Source organism: Ursus americanus, chromosome 14 (assembly GCF_024610735.1).
Source record: "Ursus americanus isolate L20-20 chromosome 14, mUrsAme1.1.p, whole genome shotgun sequence".
NCBI classification, from domain to species: Eukaryota; Metazoa; Chordata; class Mammalia; order Carnivora; family Ursidae; genus Ursus; species Ursus americanus.
Window position 1 is genome coordinate 23,086,590 of NC_142140.1, and position 15,099 is coordinate 23,101,688.

General features: G+C 35.0%; 1 protein-coding gene and 1 non-coding gene across 2 annotated transcripts in view; both read right to left on the reverse strand.

Moving 5' to 3' along the window:
• Positions 1-15,099, reverse strand: part of TAFA1 (TAFA chemokine like family member 1) — a 356,224-nt gene that overhangs the window by 322,466 nt on the left and 18,659 nt on the right. The window lies entirely within an intron of this gene.
• On the reverse strand, positions 13,954-14,056 carry LOC123777779 (U6 spliceosomal RNA). The gene has a single exon (XR_006775721.1). It is a non-coding gene; the product is annotated as a U6 spliceosomal RNA (small nuclear RNA).

Below are 15,099 nucleotides of genomic sequence, written 5' to 3' on the forward strand. Positions count from 1 at the left end.
CAGAGGGACTGCAGAAGAAGAAGAGAGAAAAAGGGGGCAAAAAACTAATTGGAAGGAATAATAACTGACAATGTCTCTAACCCAGGGAAGGAAATGGATATCCAGATCCGGGAGACCCAGAGAGCTCCCAACAAAATCAGCCCAGGGAGGTCCACACCAAGACACATAATAATGAAAATGGCAAAAAGTAGTGATAGAGAATTTTAAAACTAGCAAGAGAAAAGAAAACAAGGGAAACCCCATAAGCCACTCAGCTGATTTCTTAGCAACAACTTTGCAGGCCAGAAGAGAGTGGCATAATATATTCAAAATGCCAGAAGGAAGAAAAACAAAAACAAAAAGCCTGCAGTCAAGAATACTCTACCCAACCAGGCTATCATCCAAAATAGAAGTAGAGATGAAAAAGCTTTTCAAAAGTTTTTCAGGCAAACAGAAGTTAAAGGAGTTCATCACCGTGAAGCCAGCCTTACAAGAAATGTTCAAGAAAGTTCTTTCCATGAAGAGAAAAGGCCATAAGCCAGACTAAGAATATTAGGAAAGGAAAAAAAGGAGGGGGGGCACCTGGGTGGCGCAGTTAAGCTTCTGACTCTTGGTTTGGGCTCAGGCAGTGATCTTGTGGTTGTGATCTCAGGGTTGTGGGGTGGAGCTCCACATCGGGCTCTGGCCTCAGCACAGAGTTTCTCTCTCCCTCTGCTCCTCCCCCTGCTCGCAGGCACACTTTCTCTGTCTCTCTCTCTAAAAATAATAAATCTTAAAAAAAAAAAAAAGAAATTGCAACTACATACAAACATAATAAAAGTGTTAGATTAATCACTTATAAAACAAATACAGAGGTTAAAGCACAAAAGCAGGGCGCCTGGGTGGCACAGCAGTTAAGCGTCTGCCTTCGGCTCAGGGCGTGATCCCAGCATTATGGGATCGAGCCCCATATCAGGCTCCTCCGCTATGAGCCTGCTTCTTCCTCTCCCACTCCCCCTGCTTGTGTTCCCTCTCTCGCTGGCTGTCTCTCTCTATTAAATAAATAAATCTTTAAAAAAAAATAAAATAAAAAATAAAGCACAAAAGCAGTAAAATCAATTATATCTATAAAAATCAGTCAAGGAATTCACAAAATAATAGGATGTAAAATATGGTATCATATAGATAAAATGTGGGGAAGGGGGAAGTAAGAATATATGACTTTTATATAAGGCTCAAACTTAAGTGACTGCCAACTTAATATAGACCGCTATATGCGTGTTATACATGTAATCTAGTGATAGCCATTAATCAAAAACATGTAATAGATATGCAAAAAATAAAGAGAAAGGAATCCAAGCATATCACTAAAGAAAACAAACAAACCACAGGGGAAGAGAGCAAGGAAGAAAGGAACAGAGAATAACTATAAAAACCACCATAAACCAATAACAAAGTGGCAGTAAGTACACATCTACCAGTCCTTACTATTAACGTAAGTGGACTAAATGCTCCAATAAAACACATACGGTAGCTGAATGGATAAAAAAGCAAGACCCATCTATATGCTGCTTACAAGGGACTCATATCAGAGCTAAAGACACAGATTGAAGGTGAAGTGATAGAAAAACATTTATCATGCAAATGGAAGGAAAAAGCAAGCTGGTGTAGCAATACTTTTATCAGACAAAATAAACTTTAAAGCAAAGACTGTAGCAAGAAACAAGGGAGGACATGACCTAATGAAAAAGACAACAATCCAACAAGAGGATATAACAACTGCAGATATTTATGCACCTGAAATGGGAGCAACAATTACATAAACCAACTATTAAGAGACATAAAGGAAGAAATAGACAGTAATATAATAACAGTAGGGGACTTTACATACCCTACTTACATCCATGGATAGATCATCCAGACAGAAAATGAACAAAGAAATAGTGGTTTTGAATGACACATTGGAGCAGATGGACCTAACAGATATATTCAGAACATTCCATCCTAAAACAGCAAAATACACATTCTTTTCAAGCGTACATAGAACATTCTCTAGAATAGATCACATATTAGGATACAAATCTTGATAAATTCAAAAAGAATGAAGTCATATCACATATTGTTTCTGACTACAACATTATAAAACTAGAAATTCAATCACCAGGAAAAAAATCTGGAAAGAACATATATACATGGGAGCCAAATAACATGCTATTAAATGATGGATTAATCAATCAAGAAATAATGGAAACAAATGTAAATGAAAATACTATAGTTCTAAATCTTTGAAATGCAGCAAAAGCAGTTCTAAAAGGCGAGATTATAGCAAAACAGGCCTACCTCAAGAAGAAAAATCTCAAATAAAACCTAACCCTATATGCAAAGAAGCTAGAAAAAAGAAGAACAAACAAAGCCCAAACCAGAAGTAAGGAAATAAGTTTATGGCAGAAAGAAATGAAAAAGAGACTAAAAAATAACAGATCAATGAAACCAAGAGCTAGCTCTTCAAAAGAGCAACAAAGCTGATAAGCCTTTAGCCAAACTCATGAAAGAAGATAACTCAAAATCGGAAGTGAAGGAGGGGAAGTAACCACCAACACCACAGAAATTACAAAGGATTATGAGAATATTATAAAAAATTATATGCTAATGAATTGGACAACCTAGAAGAAATGAATAATTTCCTCAAAACATACACCCTTGTGAAACTAGATCAGGAAGAAATAGAAAATTTGAATAGACTGATTGCTGGCAATGACATTGAATTAGTAATAAAATAACTCCTAATAAACAAAACTCCAGGACTAGATGGCTTCCTAGGTGAATTCTACCAAACATTTCAAGAAGAGTTAATACCTGTTCTCCAACTATTCCAAATAACAGAAGAGGAAGGAAAGCTTTCAAATTCATTCGACAAGGCTAGCATTGCCCTGATACCAAAACCAGAAAAATACACTGTGAAAAAGAGAGCAACAGGTCAATATCTCTGATGAACCCAAATGTAAAAATCCTCAACCAAACATTAGCAAGACAAATCCAACGATATGTTAAAAAATCATTTACCACAGTCAAGCAGGATTTATTCCAGGAATGGAACGGTGGTTCAATATTCACGAATCTATGAACGTGATGCATGACATTAACGAGAGAAAGTATAAAAGCTATATGATCATTTCAGGAGATTAAAAAAAATGAATTTGACTAAGTACATTCATTCATGATAAAAGCTCTCAACAAAATAGGGTTAGAAAGAACATACCTCAACATAATATAGGCCACAGATGAAAAACCCACAGCTAATGTAATACTCAATGGCAAAAAACAGAGCTTTTCCTCTAAGATCAAGTACAAGACAAGGATGTCCACTCTTGATGCTTTTATTCAACATAGTACTGGAAGTCCTAGCCACAGCAATCACACAAGAAATAAAAGGCATAAAAGTTGGTAAAGTAAAGTAAAACTTCCACTATTTACAGATAACATAATACAATATATAAAAAACAAAACAAAACAAAAAACCCTTGGGGCTCCTGGCTGGCTCAGTCAGTAGAGCATGCAACTCTTGATCTTGTGGTTGTGAGTTTGAGCCCCATGTTGGGAAGAGAATTGACTTTAAAAAAAATATATTATGAAAAAAACCTTGAAGACTGCCAAAAAAACTACTAGAACTGATAAATGAATTCAGTAAAACCAAAGGATACAAATTAGATTTACAGAAATCTTTACATTTCTATACAGCAATAATTAAGTAGCTAAAGAAAAATGAGGAAACAATCACATTTACAACTGCACCAAAAATAATACGATACTAGGAGTAAACTTAACCAAGGAGGTGAAAGATCTGCATTCTCAAATCTATAAAATGTTAAAAAAAAATTGAAGATGATGCAAGCAAATGGAAAAATACTCCATGCTCAGGGATTGGAAGAATTGATGTTGTTAAAATGTCCATGCTACTAAAAACAATCTATAACTTTAATGCAATTTCTCTTTCCAAACACCAACATTTTGCACAGAACTAGAACAAATAATTCTAAAATTTCTATGGAACCACAAAAAATCACAAGATAATCTTAAGAAGAACAAAGGTGAAGGTATCACAATCTCAGATTTCAAAACATACTACAAAACTGTAATAATCAAAACAGTATGGTACTGATACAAAAATGGGCATGTACATCAATGGAACAGAATAAAGAGTTCAGAAATGAACCCACATTCTTATGGTCAATTAAGAAGGAAAGATATAGAATAGGAAAAAGACAATCTCTTTGACAAACGGTGTTGGGAAAACTGGGTTGTTACATCCAAAAAAGTGACACTGAACCACTTTCTTATACCATACACAAAAATTAACTCAAAATGTATTAATTGTGAGATCTGAAATAGTATAATTCCTAGAGGAAAACATCGTGATCTCTTTGACATCAGCCATAGAAACATTTTTTTAGATATGTCTCCTTTGGCAAGGGAAACAAAAGCAAAATTGAACTACTAGGACTACACTGAAATAAAAAGATTTTTCACAGGGAAGAAAACCACCAAAAAAATAAAAAGACAACCTATTGAATGGGAGGAGGTATTTGTAAATGATACATCCTATAAAGCATTGATATCCTAAAATATATGAAAAACTTAAAGAAGTCAACACCAAAAAAATAAATAATCTGATTAAAAACAGGCAGAGGACCTGAATAACATTTTTCCAGAGAAGACATACAGATGGCCCAAAGACACTGAAAAGTTGTTCATCATCACTTATCATCAGGGAAATGCAAATTAAAACCACAATATCACATTACATGTCAGAATGGCTAAAACAAAAAACACAAGAAACAACAGGTGTTGACAAGGATGTGGGAAAAAAAAAAAAGAGGAATCCTCTTACACTGATGGTGGGAATGCAACCTGGTGCAGCCACTGTGGAAAATAGTACAGAGGTTACTAAAAAAATTAAAAATAGAATTACCATATGAACCAGTAATTCCACTACTGGATATTTACCCAAAGAAAATAAAAACACTAATTCAATAAGATACATACACCCCTATGTTTATCATAGTATTATTTATAATAGCCAAGATACGGAAGCAACTCAAGTGTCTATCAATACACGAAAGGATAAAGAAGATGTGGCGTGTGCACACACACACATAACGTAGTATTAGCCATAAAAATGAATGAAATCTTGCCATTTGTAACAATGTGGATGGGCCTAGGATCATAATGTTAAATGAAGTCAGTCGGTCAGAGAAGAATAACGTCGTATGATTTCAGTCATATGTGGAATTTAAGAAACAAATGAACAAACAAACAAGAGACCAAAAAACGAGTCTCTTAAACACAGACAATGGGGATTGCCAGAGGAGAAGTGGATGGCAGGATGGGTGACATACATCAAGGAGATTAAGACTGTGACATTTTAAGATATGGCATTTTTACTTATATTGATGAGCAGTGAGAAAGGTATAGAATTGTTGAATTATATTGTACACCTGAAACTAATATAACCCTGCATGTTAACTACACTTGAATCAATCAAATAATATAGCAACACATAGCCTAATTGGAATTGTACGCACTCAAAATTTGTGGCACCGCAGATAGTTTATAGTCTACCTTCAGGCACAATGTAATTTTGTTGGGGAGGGGAGGAATGCAGGGGTTTCAAAGAAAATATTTGAAAGACAGAGGACTGTATTTAAATAGAAATTCCTATACAGAGCCTTTAGAGTGATACAGCTTAAAAACATTTTCAAAACATTTAGTCTGGGGAATTTTAAACTTTTTAGTAGAGCAACACATAGTACAATAAATAAAACAGATAAAATCAGATTTACTCTGGTTGGGGTCCCTTTATTCTCTTAGACTCTCCTACTCATTCCACCATGTACTATCTTTTATACTCCTGAAGACGTTGCCCTGAGGTAGACTGTTCAAACGATGGTCTAATTCGAACCCTATATATTGCTCCAGAACTATAAAATTACTTGTCGAATAGCTCACGTACACTTGCCCTCAGAACCTGAACTATAATTCAGGCTAGGTTCTCCTTGTTGTTGGTCCAGAAACAGTGCACTACCATGATACTGAGTTGCCCCAATTGATAGGGCAGGGAGGTATGTCTACTGAGAATTTTTAACTGAAGTATGTTTCCCAATGCACACATCGGGGCAATGATTTCCTAGTTTTGTTCTGGTTCATGAATTAAGACTACTTCCCTTAACCCAAATTACTATAGTTTTAATGACATGTTACTTAATAATTCAAAAAGTTTTCCTTTTTTTTATATACTATAGCTTTATTAAGATATAATTCAATACCATAAAATTCACACTTTTAATTTTAAAACTCAGTAGTATTTAGTATATTTCACAGAGTTGTACAAGCATCAGTGCTACCTAATTCTAGAACGTATCGCCACCTCAATAAAAAGCCCCATAAAAATTAGTGTAGCAGTCACTCCTTATTCTTACCTACTTCTAGGCTCTGGAAACTGCTTATCTATTTTCTGTCTCTATGCATTTGCCTATTCTAGACATTTCATAAAATTGAATCATACATCATATGGCATTTTTGACTGGCTATGTTCATCTAACATAATGTTTTCAAGGTTTATGCATGTTCAAGCATATGGCAGCGCTCTATTCCTTTTTGTGACCAAATAATATTCCTTCTAATGTATAAACCACATTATATTTATACATTCAGCAGCTGATGGACATTTGAGCTGTTTCTACTTTTGGCCATTATGAGTAATGGTGCTATAAATAGTTGTGTATTAGATTTGGAGTGGATGTGTTTTCAGTTCTCTTGGGTATTAACTAGGAGCGAAGTTGCTTGGTCACATAGTAACATTATGTATAACATTTCAGAGGGCAGTCCAAGACGGTGGTATAGGAAGACCTGAACTCACTTCCTCCCACAAACACACCTAATTTGAACCTACATATTGAGCAATACCCCCTGAAGACAACTGAGGGCTATTTCAATAGCTTCTGCACAACAAATGATAGAGGGTCCACACAGCGAAGGTTGGAACAGAGGGCGACATGGTAATAGGAACCCCAACCCTAGTGCAACAACTTGCAATAGGGAGAGATATCACTGAGGAAGCTGCATGTACTTACGCACCACGGGGGATGGGGAAAAAATGGAGTTTAAAGTCAACTAGACCATAAGTGAAGGAAATCTATTTACTAACCCTAGAGCATCTGCCAGAGACCAGTAAATTATTGGAACTCTTTGGGGTCAGAGGCACTGATGAGCACCATTTTTTACATCCCCCTCAGCTGTCCCTCCAAAGAAGCCTTGTATGGCACACCCTGGGGCCCCCTCATTCATGTCTCTACCAGCACCAGCTGTCTCACTGGAGCAGCCACAGAACACACACTTCAGGAAACCCCTGGCTCGTGCCCACTCTAGGCCCAGCCATCCTCCAAAGGCAGCCCTGGTATGGTCATCCCAAGACCTCCAGGGCCAATGACCACTACAGCTTCAGCCATCCAATTAAGGAAGCCCTGGCACAGTGTGCCTGATCCAGCTACCCACAAAGGCAACCCCAGCGCAGCATGCCTAGAGACCCCACCAGCTTGTACCCACTTCAGCTTCAGCTGTCCTACAAAGCTGACCCCAACGAAGTATGTTTCAGGTTAACCCAGCCCCTGTCCATTCCAGTTCCAGTTATCTTGTGAGGGTGGCTCCAACAAAGGGAGACCCAGGAATCCCAGACTGTGCCCACTTCAGCTCCAGCTGTCTTGCTAGGGTGGCACTGGGGTGGCTCAGCTGGAACCCCCGGACAGCACCTGCACCAGCTCCAGCTGACCCACCAGGCTGGCCCCAATGCAATGCATCCTGGGATCTCCCCAGCCTACACACACTCTAGCTCTAGGAACACACTTTGCAGAGAAGATGCTCCTAAGAAGGCTTCTCCTTCAAGACTGGGAGAGGTAGCTTCACCACTTAATTCACGGAAACAAACACAGAAGGTGAAGCAAAATGAGCAGAGGATTATGTTCTCCATGAAACAATGAGACAAAAATCCCAGAGGTATGGGAAAACTAATGAAATGAAGAGTTCAAAGTAATGGTCATAAAGATGCTCACTGAATTTGGGAAAAGAATTAGAGGAACACAGTGAGAACTCCAACAGAGTTAGAAAATATAAAAATGAATGAACCAGAATACAGTAACTTAAATTAAAAATACACTAGAGGGAATCAACAGCATATTAGATGACACAGAAAAATGGATCAACGATCTGGAAGACAAAATAGTGGAAATCACTCAATCAGAACCACAAAAGGAACAAAAAAGTGTTAAAATAGGATAGCTTAAGAAACCTCTGAGACAACATCTAGCATACTAACTTTCACATTTAAGAGCTCTAGAAAGAGAAGGGAAAGAGAAAGGGGCAGAAAATTTATTTTAAGAAATAATAGCTGAAGTATCCCTAACCTTGGGAAGGAAATAGTTATACAGGTTCAAAAAGCACATAGAATCTCAAATAAGATGAACCCAAAGAGATCCATACTGAGATACAATAAAAATGGCACAAGTTAAAGGAGAATCTGAAAGGCAGCAAGAGAAAAACAGAGTTATATGCAAGGAAAGCCCTATAAGATTATCACCTGATTTTTCAGCAAATCTTTGTAGATTAGAAGAGAGTGGCAGGATATATTAAAAGTGCTAAAAGGGAAAAACTTATATCCAAGATTATTTTACACAGCAAGATCATCATTCAGAACTAAAGGACAAATAGAGTTTCTCAGGCAAAAACTAAAGGAGCTCATTACCACTGAACAGGCATGACAAGAAATGTTAACGGGTCGTCTTGAAGCAAAAAGAAAAGGCCAAAACTAGAAATAAGAAAATATACAAAAGAAAAAAAAAATCTCACTACTAAAGGTAAATATACAGCAAATGCAGTGATTAGCCACTTAAAAAGTTGGTATGAAGGTTAAAAGACAAAAAATAGTAAAATCAACTATACCTACATTAAGTAATTTAGGGATACACAAAATAAAAAGATGCAAAATATGACATCAATAACAAAGGTGTGTGTGTGTGTGTGTGTGTGTGTGTGTGTGTAGACAGTAAAAATGTAGTGCTTCTCGAATGTATTTGAAGTTAAGTGACTATAAGCTTAAAACAGACTGCTATATGTGTAGGTCAAGATACATGAACATCATGGTAACCACAAACCCCAAATCTACAACAGACAGACAAAGAGAAAGGAACTCAAATATAACACTAAAGAAAATTCTCAAACCACACAGGAAGAGATCAAGAGAAGAAAGGAACAGAGAACTCCAAGAACAATCAGAAAACAAGTAACAAAATGGCAATAAGTACATACCTATTAATAGTTATTTTAAATGTAAAAGGAAAAAAATGCTCTAATCAAAAATTTGGCTGAATGGATAAAAAAACAAACAAGACACAACTATATACCATGTGCTGTTTACAAGAGACTCCTTTCAGATCTAAAGAACAACAGAATGACAATGAAGAGATGGATAAATATATTCCATGCAAACAAATAAAAAGAAAGCTACAGTGGCAATACTCGTATCGGACAAAATAGACTTTGAAACAAAGATTGTGACCAAAGACAAAGGAGGACATTACCAATGATAAAGGGGCCAATTCAAGAAAAAGATAACACATTTGTAAATATTTATGTAACACCAATATATAAGTATCTAAATATATTAAGAAAATATTAACAGACATTAAGGGAAAAATTTACAGTAAGACAATGATACTAGTGGATTTTAATACCTCACTTAACATCAGTGGATAGATTATCCAGACAGAAAATCAATAAGAAAACACTGGCCTTTACACATTAGACCAGATGGACTGGATATATATATATAAACATTTCATTCCCAAACTGCAGAATACACACTTCTTTCAAGTACACATGGAACTTTCTCCAGGACACATCACATGTTAGGCTACAAAACAAGTCTCAATAAATTCAAGAAGACTGAGATCTTGTCAAGTATCTTTTCCAATGACAATGGTATGAAAGTAGACATCAATTACAAGAAGAAAACCAGGAAAAAAAAATGCAAATGCATGGAGAAGAAACCACACGCTACTAAACAACCAATGGGTGATGAATAAATCCAAGTGTAAATCACAACAGACCTTGAGACAAATAAAAATGAAAACACAACTTTCCAAAATCTGTGAGATGTAGCACTCTGAAAACTGTAGGACTTTGATGAAAGAAATTAAAGGACAACACAAATGGAAAAATATACCATGCTCATGAACTGGAAGAATATCTTAGAAATGTAGATACTGCCTAAAGCAACCTATATATTCAATGCAATTCTTATCAAAATACCAGTGACATATTTACCAAACCTAGAACAAATAATTATAAAATTTGTATGGAACCACAAAAGCTCCCAAAAAAGCCAAAGCAATCTTGAGAAAGAAGAACAAAGGAGGAGGCATTATGCCTCTTGATTTCAAACTATACTACAAAGCTAAAGTAATCAAAACAGTATGGTACTGATATGAAAACAAACACATAGATCAAAGGAATAGAGAGGCCAGAAATAAACACGTTAGCTACATGCAAAAGAATGAAACTGGACCACTATCTTACACCATATACAAAAATAAATTCAAAAAAGGATTAAAGACTTCAATATAAGACCAAAACCATAAAACTCCTTAAAGAAACCATAGGTAGTAAGCTCTTTGACATTAGCTTTAGCAATATTTTTTGGATTCTTTCCTCAGGCAAGGGGAACAAAAGCTTATATAAGCAAATGGTATTACATCTAACTAAAAAGCTACTGCGCAGGAAAGGAAACCATCAACAAAACAAAAAGGCAACATACTAAATGGGAAAAGACTTACAAATCATACTTCTAATAAGAGGTTAATGTCCAAAATACATAAAGAAGTTACACAACTTACTAAAACACAAACAACCCAATTAAAACATGACCGAGGACTTGAATACACATTTTGCAAAAGACATGCAAATGGCCAGCACGTATGTGAGAACTTGCTCAACATCGCTAATTATCAAGGAAATGCAAATCAAAGCTACAATGTGATATTAGCTGATACTCATCCGATGGTCTATTATCAAAAAGACAAAAAATAATGTGTTGGTGACAATGTAGAGAAAAGGGAATTCTCATCCGCTGTTGGTGGGAATGCAACCTGGTGTCGGCACTATGGAAAAAAATAGGGAGATTCTTGAAAAAATTAAAAATACAACTACAGTATGACTCAGCAATTCCAACTGTGGTTTTTCTATCCAACGAAAACAAAAATATTAAAGAGATATATGCACCCCTATGTTCATTACAGCATTATTTATAATAGCCAAAATATGGAAACAACCTATGTCCCTCAATAGACAAATGGATAAAGAAGATGTGGTATACATATATACAAGGGAATATTACACAGCCATAAAAATGCAGTCTTGCTATATGCAACAACATGAATGGACCTAGAGAGTATTATCCTAAGTGAAGTAAGTCAGACAAAAATAATACCATATGATTTCAGTTACAGGTGGAATCTAAAAACAAAAATAAGCAATACAGAAACAGACTCATAGGTACAAGATACAAACTTAGTGACCAGAGTGGGGAGGTGCTGGGGAGGTGGGCAAAGTAGGTGAAGAGAACAAAGAGATACAAACAGAGTTATAAAATAAATAAGTCATGGGGATGTTAATGAATATAGGGAATATGGTCAGTAATATTGTCATAACTTTGTATGGTGACAGATGATAACTAGAGTTATTGTGGAGATCATTTCATAGTGTATAAAAATACCGAATTATTTTGTTGTACACCTGAAACTAATAAGATATTGTATGCCAATAATACTTCGATAACAATATTTTTTTCTGAGGAATTGCCAAAGTATTTTACTAAGGGTCTGCACCATTTTACAATTCAACCAGCAACATATAGGTGTTTAAGGATTCCTGTTTCTCAATATCCTTTCCAATTCTTGTTTTTTGATAAAATCAAATTCAATTTTTCTTCTTTCATTGCTTCTGCTTTTTGTGTCATATCTACTAAACTATTGCTTGATACAAGATCATAAAGATTTACTTCCATTTTCTTCAGACTGTTTTACAGTTTTAGCCATTTAATTCTGTAATCCATTATAAATTATTTTTTCATATGGTGTGAGGTAGGGGTCCAATGTCATTCTTTTGCATGAAGCTATTCAGATGTTGAATAGACAGTTGTTTTCCCCACTGAACTGGGTTGGCACACCTGTCAAAATCAATTAACTGTAATGTAAGAGTTAGTTCTGGATTCTCATTACTATTGCATACATACACACACCCCCCCCAGGATTTATATGAAATATATATAGCATAAGGATGAAAATTATATCTGTTTTATATATAATAATTTCCATCCTCATGCCAGAAACACATGATCCTGTTTTGGCTATTCTGGGTTCTTTGCATTTCCACATGAATTTTAGGATCAGCTTTTCAAAATGTAGAAGATGTAGCTGGAATTTTGACAGATTACAATGACTGTGTAGATCAATTTGGAAAGTATTTTTGGCTTTACATTAACTCAATCATGACCATATGATCTTTCAAATTAACTTTGACATTTAACTTTTTTCAACAATGTTCTGTAATGTTCAGGGTACAAGTCTTGCACTTCTTTTAAGATTATTCCTAAGTATTTATTATTTTTTTTGCTAATGTAAATTTACTTGCTTTCTTAATTTTGAGAGTTCATTGCTACTATATAAAAATACAATAGACTTTTTATGTTGACCTTGTATTCTGGAATTTTGTCAAACACCTATTAGTTTTAACAATATTTTACTAGTTCTAATAGATTTTTTGGTATTCATAGGATTTTCTATATCAAGACCATGGCATCAGCAAATAGAGACAGTTTTACTTCTTCCCACTTATCTGGATATATGTTTCTTTTCCTTGTATAACTTCCCTGGCTAGGACCTCCAAAACAATTGTTGGATAGAAGTGGTGAGAATAGACTGCCTTCTCTAACTCCTGATCTTAGAGAAGAAAGCATTCAGTGTTGGACCATTAAGTGTGCTATTAGCTGTGGGATTTTTGCAGACATAATTTATTAGGTTTAGAAAGTTGCTTTATGTTCCTAGTTTGTTGATTGGTTTTACAAAGGGTATTGACTTTTGTCAAATGTTTTTTCTGCATCTACGGAGATGATCATGTGACATTGTCCTCTAGTCTATTAATATGGTGCATTTCATATGTTAAATCAACCTTGCATCTTAGGGAAACATTCTAATTTGTGATGGAGTGTAATTCTTTCTATATATTTCTGGATTCTGCTTACGAGTATTTTGTATGAAGATATGTCTATACTCATTAAGGATATTGAGATTTGTGTGGTTTTGGGATCATAATGCTACTAGACTCCTATAATGAGCTGGGAAGCATTACCTTCCCTTTTATATTTAGAAGGCTTTGTGAACCACTGGTATTATTAGTAGTATTCTTTTTTTTTTTTTTTTTAAAGATTTACTAAATCACCAGTGAAACCATCTAGTCCTGAGCTTTTCTTTGTGGAAAATTATTTGATTACTGATTTAAAATGTTTACTTGTTATAGGTATATTCAATATTTCTTCAGTTTTAGTAGTTTGTGTCTTCTAGGGATTTTTTTCATTTTATTTAAGTTACCTAATTTGTTTACATATATTTATTCATATTATTTTCTCATTATTCTTTTCATCTCTGTAATATCATTAGTGATATCCCCTCCGTCTTTGATTCCTGATTGTGGTAACTTGAAATGCGAGCTTTCTCTCCTTCTCTTGGTTAATCTAGGTAAATGTTTGTCAATTTTGCGGATTTTTCAAAAAATAAAGTTTTGTTGATTTTCTCCCATGTTTTTCTATTATCCACTTCATTTATTTCTACTATAATCTTCCTTCCTTTCTTCTACTTAACTTGGTTTCACTTGCACATATATGTATTTTTTTTAAATATGGGACGCTTCACAAATTTGCATAGCATCCTTGTGCGGGGGTCAGGCTAATCTCTGTCTCATTCTAATTTAGTGTATGTGCTGCCAAAGGAAGCACTATTTTTCTTGTTTCTTAAGTGGAAGATTAGGCTGTTGATTTTAAATCTTTCTTCTTTTTAAATTAAATAAAAACCTATTTCTATAAATTTCCCTCTAAGCAACTGCTTTTGTGACATTCTACAAGTTTCAGTATTTTATATTTTCATTTTTATTTATCCCAATTTACTGTCTAACCTATCAGTGCTTTATTTTCCTTGACCTCTGACTACTTATGACTATGTTGTTTAATTTTCACTTATTTGTGGATTTCCCAAATTTCCTTCTGTTACTGATTTCTAATTTTACTACCTTATGGCTGGAGAATAAACTTATGATTGTTGATCCTTTTAAATTTATCAAGGCTTGTTTTATGGGCCTACATATAATTTATCCTGGAGAATGTACCACACGTACCTGGGAGAAGAATGTGCATTCTATTGTTCGTTGAAATGTTCTATAGATGCTTATTAAATCTAGCCGATTTATAGCATATTTAAATTTTCTATTTCCTTATTGTTCTATCCATTAATAGGGTGGTATTGAAGACTGAAGTCTCTATTATTATTGAATTATCTATTTCTTCCTTTCAGTACATCATCCTACTACTTTCTAGGCTTCCTGATTTATTTTTCTTTAATTTATTTTACAGGGGTGGGGGGAGGGGTAGAGGGAATGAGAGAATCTCAAGCAGATTGCCCTCTGAGTGTGGAGCCCAATGAGGAGCTCGATCTCACATCCCTGAGATTATGACCTGAGCCAAAATCAAATGTCAGATGCTTAACTAACTGAGCTACCCAGGTACCCTTAGGCTTCATGATTTCTGAGAAGGGATATTAATCATTTTAAGGAGGCTTGTAGATGATGAGTTGTTTTTCTTTGCTGCTTTCAAGATTTATTCTTTGTCTTTTGATAATTTGAACATATGTGTAGGTGTGTGTTTCTTTCAGTTTATCCTCCTTGGAATTCACTGAAGTGCTTTAATGTACTAATTGATGTTTTTTTAAATCAAATTTGAAAATATTTAGGTCATTAGTTATTCAATTTTTTTTCTTTTTCTCCTTT